Below are 8,605 nucleotides of genomic sequence, written 5' to 3' on the forward strand. Positions count from 1 at the left end.
CAAGGAAGAGGCATATAATTTGGCTAGAAAAAGCAACAAACCTGAGGACTGAGAGACATTTAGAATTCAACAGAGGAAGACTAAGGGTTTAATTAAGAGGGGAAAAATAGAGTACGAGAGGAAGCTTGCAGGGAACATAACAACTGACTGCAAAAGCTTCTATAAATATGTGAAGAGAGAAAGATTAGTGAAGACAAACGTAGGTCCCTTGCAATCGGATTCAGGTGAATTTATAATGGGGAATAAAGAAATGGCAGACCAATTGAACAAATACGTTGGTTCTGTCTTCACAAAGAAAGACACAAATAACCTTCCGATTGTACTAGAGGACAGTAAGTCTAGTGAGAAGGAGGTACTGAAGGATATCCTTATTAGGCGGGAAATTGTGTTCGGGAAATTGATGGGATTGAAGGCTGATAAATCCCCGGGGCCTGATAGTCTCCATCCCAGAGTATTTAAGGAAGTAGCCCTAGAAATAGTGGATGCATTGGTGATCATTTTCCAACAGTCTATTGACTCTGGATCAGTTCCTATGGACTGGAGGGTAGCTAATGTAACACCACTTTTTACAAAAGGAGGGAGAGAGAAAACGGGTAATTATAGACCAGTTAGCCTGACATCAGTAGTGGGGAAAATGTTGGAATCAATCATTAAGGATGAAATAGCAGCGCATTTGGAAAGCAGTGACAGGATCGGTCCAAGTCAGCATGGATTTATGAAAGGGAAATCATGCTTGTCGAATCTTCTGGAATTTTTTGAGGATGTAACTAGCAGAGTGGACAAGGGAGAACCAGTGGATGTGGTGTATTTGGACTTTCAAAAGGCTTTTGACAAGGTCCCGCACAAGAGATTGGTGTGCAAAATCAAAGCGCATGGTATTGGGGGTAATGTACTGACGTGGATAGAGAACTGGTTGACAGACAGGAAGCAGAGAGTCAGGGTTGACTCTTGGCGTGCCGCGGGGTTCAGTGCTGGGACCCCAGCTCTTTACAATATATATTAACGATTTGGATGAAGGAATTGAGTGTAATATCTCCAAGTTTGCGGATGACACTAAACTGGGTGGCGGTCTGAGCTGTGAGGAGGATGCCAAGAGGCTGCAGGGTGACTTGGACAGGTTACGTGAGTGGGCAAATGCATGGCAGATGCAGTATAATGTGGATAAATTTGAGGTTATCCATTTTGGGGGCAAAAACACGAAGGCAGAATATTATCTGGATGGTGGTAGATTAGGAAAATGGGAGGTGCAACGAGACCTGGGTGTCATGGTTCATCAGTCACTGAAAGTTGGCAAGCAGGTACAGCAGGCGGTGAAGAAGGCAAATGGTATGTTGGCCTTCATAGCTAGAGCAGGGAGGTCTTACTGCAGTTGTACAGGGCCTTAGTGAGGGCTCACCTGGAATATTGTGTTCAGTTTTGGTCTCCTAATCTGAGGAAGGACGTTCTTGCTCTTGAGGGAGTGCAGCGAACGTTCACCAAACTGATTCCAGAGATGGCTGGACTGTTATATGAGGAGAGACTGAATCAACTGGGCCTTTATTCACTGGAGTTTCGAAGGATGCGAGGGGATCTCATAGAAACGTATAAGATTCTGATGAGACTGGACAGGTTAGATGCAGGAAGAATGTTCCCGATGTTGGGGAAGTCCAGAACCAGGGGACATAATCTTAGGATAAGGGGTAGGCCATTTAGGACTGAGATGAGGAGAAACTTCTTCACTCAGAGAATTGTTAACCTGTGGAATTCCCTGTCGCAGAGAGTTGTTGATGCCAGTTCATTGGATATATTCAAGAGGGAGTTAGATATGGCCCTTACGGCTAAGGGGATCAAAGGGTATGGAGAGAAAGCAGGAAAGGGGTACTGAAGGAATGATCAGCCATGATCTTATTGAATGGTGGTGCAGGCTCGAAGGGCCGAATGGCCTACTCCTGCACCTATTTTCTATGTTTCTATGTCTATGTTTCACTAACCTTCTTTTCAGGATCTTCCTACCTACCGTTGGGGACAGACTGGCCTCCAGCCAGCGGCCCACCCCCGTTCTGGCGCCGAGTCCCGCCCACAGGAATCTGGCAGCTCGGCGGGCGGGAGGCCACTTACGCTACTCGGCCGCCCGCTGACGCCAGCGGGCGGTTCACGGCGGCTCTCCCCTCCTGCCCACTCCAACCCACATCAAAAGTGGCTCTGGGTGGATCTTCAGGAGGAATGTCGGTGGGAGTGGGCGGTAAGGTGATTAAATTCAGGCCCGTAGAAAGGAAACGAAAACTAAAAATGCTGGCAATTTGATTCAACAACAGAAAATGCAGGAAATACACAGCTGTACCATCAACATCTGTAATGAGAAAAGCACAGATTAATATGTTGGGTGTAGACCCTTCTTTAGAGCTGGGAACTGGAACATAAGCGAGTCCTTTTTATAGCATTGAAGAAGACAAAAGTGTGAAGAGGGGAAAACGATAGGCTCTTGACTGCATTGTTCTCACCAGAGTCATTATGCCTGACTGCTGACATTCTTGAGTTGTAAGATGTATTGATTACTGCAGAGTTAGCTTTACTCATAATCATGCTTGAAATTAAACACACAAAGATTCAGGGCTGCATTTTCAGCGTTCGACCGCCCCTGTTAGCGCCCTGGAGGGGTGGCAATGGTGGCGGATGGCCAGCGCCTCGCCGGGACATTCGGTGCCGGTATCGACGGGGCGCGGAGCATTACTGCCCCGGCGAGCCGGTCGGTGCGCAACTCCCCGGCTCGATTTTTGGCTGCCGCCCGCCCCTTAGCACTCCATAGAGCGCCCTGCTGGGAACGCCTGTGGAAGCTGGCGATCCAAGCTGTGGCGGCTGCAGTGAGGTAAGTGTGATTGCTTTTTTCTATAATTCATGTTGTGGTGGCGTGCGTTATGTATTGGGAATGTTTTTGGTGTGTTTTTTCCAGGTTTTTTCCCCCCATGGCCTGGCCTCTCTTATGGTGCTCCGAGGCCAGCTGTTTAGCTTGGGATTTTCACTTGCTCAGCCAGCCTAGCGCCCTAAAAGAAGTGTGTGACGCCTCCCTTAGCGCTCCGCTCAAAAATCCGGGCCCAGCTGATGAATTTTGCAGTGGCAGATGCAATCCATTTGCCAGCACAAAATTTACTGCTCCGACCGGGACAACATCGGAACAGAGGCACAACCAAATTTCTTCCCCCTAGAATTCATGGTTAGGGATGGAGGGTGCAGGGTTGGTATTTCATTCTTTTTTTTCCCTTTGCAGCTAATTTGGTGTCTTGTCTGGTTTTTATTTTGCTAGCTTCTCAGGGGCACTTTCACAGAATCTAAGTTTAATTGATACTTTCAGTGAGATCTTTTTTATGTGATGGAATAAAGGCTTCTGACTGCCTCTCTCCCTCGGCCACCTGCAAGGCTGAACATCCCCCTACTCACAGAATGCTCCTTTTTCAGCCCGAACGATGCCTTTAAGGGTAAGCTAGATAAGTGCATGAGGAATAAAAAACATAGAATGCTCGAAATGCTCCGCTGGTCAGGAGAGAGAAACAGCGTTACCGGCCCTGAAATCCCGGCCTCGTACGGAATCCGCACGGACCCCGGCGGGACCTCGCAAAAGCCGTTTTTTTGCCGCGCAATGCGCATGCGCCAAAAACCGGCTTTTCCGATCTGTCAAGCTATCTGCATTCCCGGGAGGAGGACATCCGCGCGGGCAAGATTGGGCTATTTGATCATCCCTTGCCCTGCGAATGTCCTTCAAACTCCTACGCCTGGTAAAAGCAGCAGGCGCATAGCCTACTTTCACCAGCGTAACAGTTTTAAAACATATAAAAATAACACTTAAAACACATTTTTATAGTAAAAATCCTGCCCACTAAGGTAAGTTTATTTATAACCCGATTAAAACACTTAAAAAAAAATCCAAAAAATATATATTTTTTCCAAAACATTTAACTTTAAATTCAATTAATGTGACGTTTTTTTTAATTGTTTATGTTATGTTTGGATGTTTTAGGGGGTATTCACATTGATAGTAATAGGAGCTCGGAGCTACGGAGATCCCATTATTATCAATGAGAATACTGCACCGTGATTGGTGGTCCAGTCCCACGTGACTCCAGCTTCTGCGTCCATATCTCCAAGGTGTGGATGCGCTGTGAAGCGTGGGAAGAGAAGGCCTCCGACCGGAATCCAAGGCGTCTGTGGGACCACCAGGTACTTTCATAGAGAAGTTTTGGTTGGAGGCATTTGTCAGAACCTGAGGGAGAAAAGAATAGAAGTGTATGCAGAGAGAGTGAGATGTAGCGGGGTGGGAGGAGATTCGTGTGGAGCATAAACACCAGCACAGACCAGCTGGGCCGAATGGCCTGTTCCTGTCCTGTACATTCGACGTCATTCTATGTTGACTGAGCAGGACGCTTACAGAATGCATTTTTGCTGAGACAAGGTAAAGAAACAAGTTTGCTTGAACAGAAATTTAGCACTGAGACAAAATGGACATGAATGTCCAATACATTACATTACATAGTAATACATTAAATAATATTTACAGCCCAGAAACAGGCCTTTCTGCCCCAACAGGTCTATGCAGGCTTATGCTCCACATGAGCCTCCTCCCACCTTACATCATCCGACCTGTAGGGTGTTTGTTTTACACTCTACCTTGATTCGTAGACCTCGGGAATTACAGGAAAAAGGACGACACGAGACGCAAAGTTTAGGCTTAACCCAGTGTCAGTTTTATTATGCAAAAACTAACTAAAAACTACAGAATAGACTTCGGAGAGAACTGACTAAAGACATACAATCACCCGTCCAGTTCGTAGCTGTAATCGTAGATTGTAGGTTCGTGGTCGCTGGTTCCGTGACCGGTTGTTCCCTCTTCTGGTCATTCTCTTCAGTTCTGTTCCTTCAGTATTCATTCCGTTCCTTTCCATTTGCTTCCGTACTTCACCTCCAAGCTGCTTCTAGCTCGTATACTTATATCCATTTTATGAATAAATCACCCAATGTGTTTGGATCGATACGTTGTTTGTGGTGATCCGTTTGACTGACTGCCATGATGGACCCAATTTGCACACAGAGTCTACAGGGCAAAAGATAACTCCTTATCTTAAGTACCCCGTTCTCCAAAAATGTACACCTTGTGGGGTCTTTTTGTTGTTCTGGTTCCTTGCAGACTTGGAGACTCTAGAGTGAATTGTTTTCCCCCCTCCGGCCAATCAGTTCAGGGGCTCTTCTGTGGGTTCATATCAAATGTATCAAACCCATTGTTTGCATGCATAAAACCAGTCTGGTTCTCAGCCGCAGAGATTGTCCTTAATTGGTGATGAGTCACCACCTGCCCCAGGCTGGCACCCTTTTTCTCCCTTCGTCCAGTCAATCCCAAAATCTTGCATTAAATCAATTCTTAATCAATTTTTAGTTTTTGGCCTCTTTCTGTGCCTTCTGGAAAAGTGTGTAACTTTACAAACCCTATCAACATTTCTTTCTATTCCTTTCTCCCTCATGTTCTTATCTAGCTTCCCCTTAAATGCATTGTTGCTATTCGCCTCAACTACTCCATGCGGTCAAAACTTCCACATTCTAACCACTCTCTGAGCAAAGAAGTTTCTCCTGATATCCCACTCCAGGGACTTTTCACCCCACGGCGGCCCGTTTCGGCCCCATGACAGAAATTGGGCAGTGCCCATATGAGGCTGCTGCGGGTGATGTCAGCACCAGTCTCGTGGGTCACGAACAGGGCCGCACTCCGCTCGCGGGACGAAGGTTAAAGGAGAGGTGCGCTGCACCACGTGCTGCCATTCTGTTTCTCTGACTCACGGGTCGGGCCGTTGTCCATCGATGTCGCGGGATCCGGGCCGTGATAGAAACATAGAAACATAGAAAATAGGTGCAGGAGTAGGCCATTCGGCCCTTCGAGCCTGCACCGCCATTCAATGAGTTCATGGCTGAACATGCAACTTCAGTACCCCATTCCTGCTTTCTCGCTATATCCCTTGATCCCCCGAGTAGTAAGGACTTCATCTAACTCCTTTTTGAATATATTTAGTGAATTGGACTCAACAACTTTCTGTGGTAGAGAATTCCACAGGTTCACCACTCTCTGGGTGAAGAAGTTTCTCCTCATCTCGGTCCTAAATGGCTTACCCCTTATCCTTAGACTGTGACCCCTGGTTCTGGGCTTCCCCAACATTGGGAACATTCTTCCTGCATCTAACCTGTCTTTAACCCGTCAGAATTTTAAACGTTTCTATGAGATCCCCTCTCATTCTTCTGAATTCCAGTGAATACAAGCTCAGTTGATCCAGTCTTTCTTGATATGTCAGTCCCGCTATCCCGGGAATCAGTCTGGTGAACCTTCGCTGCACTCTCTCAATAGCAAAAATGTCCTTCCTCAAGTTAGGAGACCAAAACTGTACACAATACTCCAGGTGTGGCCTCACCAAGGCCCTGTACAACTGTAGCAACACCTCCCTGCCCCTGTACTCAAATCCCCTTGCTATGAGGCCAACATGCCATTTGCTTTCTTAACCGCCTGTTGTACCTGCATGCCAACCTTCAATGACTGATGTACCATGACACCCAGGTCTCTTTGCACCTCCCCTTTTCCTAATCTGTCACCATTCAGATAATAGTCTGTCTCTCTGTTTTACCACCAAAGTGGATAACCTCACATTTATCCACATTATACTTCATCTGCCATGCATTTGCGCACTCACCTAACTTATCCAAGTCACTCTGCAGCCTCATAGCATCCTCCTCGCAGCTCACACTGCCACCCAACTTAGTGTCATCCACAAATTTGGAGATACTACATTTAATCCCCTTGTCTAAATCATTAATGTACATTGTAAACAGCTGGGTCCCCAGCACAGAACCTTGCGGTACCCCACTCGTCACTGCCTGCCATTCTGAAAAGTACCCATTTACTCCTACTCTTTGCTTCCTGTCTGCCAACCAGTTCTCAATCCACGTCAGCACACTACCCCCAATCCCATGTGCTTTAACTTTGCACATTAATCTCTTGTGTGGGACCTTGTCGAAAGCCTTCTGAAAGTCCAAATACACCACTTCAACTGGTTCTCCCTTGTCCACTCTACTGGAAACATCCTCAAAAAATTCCAGAAGATTTGTCAAGCATGATTTCCCTTTCACAAATCCATGCTGACTTGGACCTATAATGTCACCTCTTTCCAAATGCGCTGCTATGACATCCTTAATAATTGATTCCATCATTTTACCCACTACTGATGTCAGGCTGACCGGTCTATCATTCCCTGTTTTCTCTCTCCCTCCTCTCGATAGGAACTGATCCAGAGTCTATGTAATTTTAGAAAATGATTGTCAATGAATCCGCTATTTCCAAGGCCACCTCCTTAAGTACTCTGGGATGCAGTCCATCAGGCCCTGGGGATTTATCGGCCTTCAATCCCATCAATTTCCCCAACACAATTTCCCGACTAATAAGGATTTCCCTCAGTTCCTCCTTCTTACTGGACCCTCTGACCCCTTTTATATCCGGAAGGTTGTTTGTGTCCTCCTTCGTGAATACCAAACCAAAGTACTTGTTCAATTGGTCTGCCATTTCTTTGTTCCCCGGTATGATGTCCCCTGATTCTGACTGCAGGGGACCTACGTTTGTCTTTACTAACCTTTTTCTCTTTATATATCTATAGAAGCTTTTGCAGTCCGTCTTAATGTTCCCTGGAAGCTTCCTCTCATACTCTATTTTCCCTGCCCTAATCAAACCCTTTGTCCTCCTCTGCTGAGTTCTAAATTTCTCCCAGTCCCCGGGTTCGCTGCTATTTCTGGCCAATTTGTATGCCACTTCCTTGGCTTTAATACTATCCATGATTTCCCTTGATAACCACGGTTGAGCCACCTTCCCTTTTTTATTTTTACGCCAGACAGGGATGTACAATTGTTGTAGTTCATCCATGCGGTCTCCAAATGTCTGCCATTGCCCATCCACAGTCAACCCCTTAAATATCATTCGCCAATCAATCTTAGCCAATTCACGCCTCATACCTTCAAAGTTACCCTTCTTTAAGTTCTGGACCATGGTCTCTGAATTAACTGTTTCATTCTCCATCCTAACATAGAATTCCACCATATTATGGTCACTCTTCCCCAAGGGGCCTCGCACAACGAGATTGCTAATTAATCCTCTCTCATTACACAGCTCGATTGTGCAGCCCAGTGCTCCGTTTCGGTGCCAAGCTGCGGACACGGCACCCCACATCCCCGGTGGCCCAGTGAAGGCCCATCAAGAGGCTTGCAGAGCTCACAGCATTCTTCCCCTTTAACGGAAGGGGAGAGGGGTTGAAATGCTTCAGCGCCAGGCGGCGAGGGCGTGTTGCATTCAAACGTTCGCCCCGGTAGTGCTCCGATCCAGCCCCGAGAGCAAGTGGAGCGCTCCACTTCCTGTGAGGTTTGGTAACTCCAATTTTGCGTCGGGGGCAGGACTTCTGCGACGGGCGCAGAATGTCCGGCCTCGGAAAGGTTACCGCCCCCAACCTCGGCGATAGACAACTTTGGCCCCAAACACTCAGATGTAATAAGAGGAGAGTGGTAGTTGTGGGGGTTTCAACTAATGGAAAACTGTCTGTGTATTATTAAAAGTCTT

The sequence above is a fragment of the Pristiophorus japonicus genome, chromosome 10 (assembly GCF_044704955.1).
Source record: "Pristiophorus japonicus isolate sPriJap1 chromosome 10, sPriJap1.hap1, whole genome shotgun sequence".
Classification (NCBI taxonomy): domain Eukaryota; kingdom Metazoa; phylum Chordata; class Chondrichthyes; family Pristiophoridae; genus Pristiophorus; species Pristiophorus japonicus.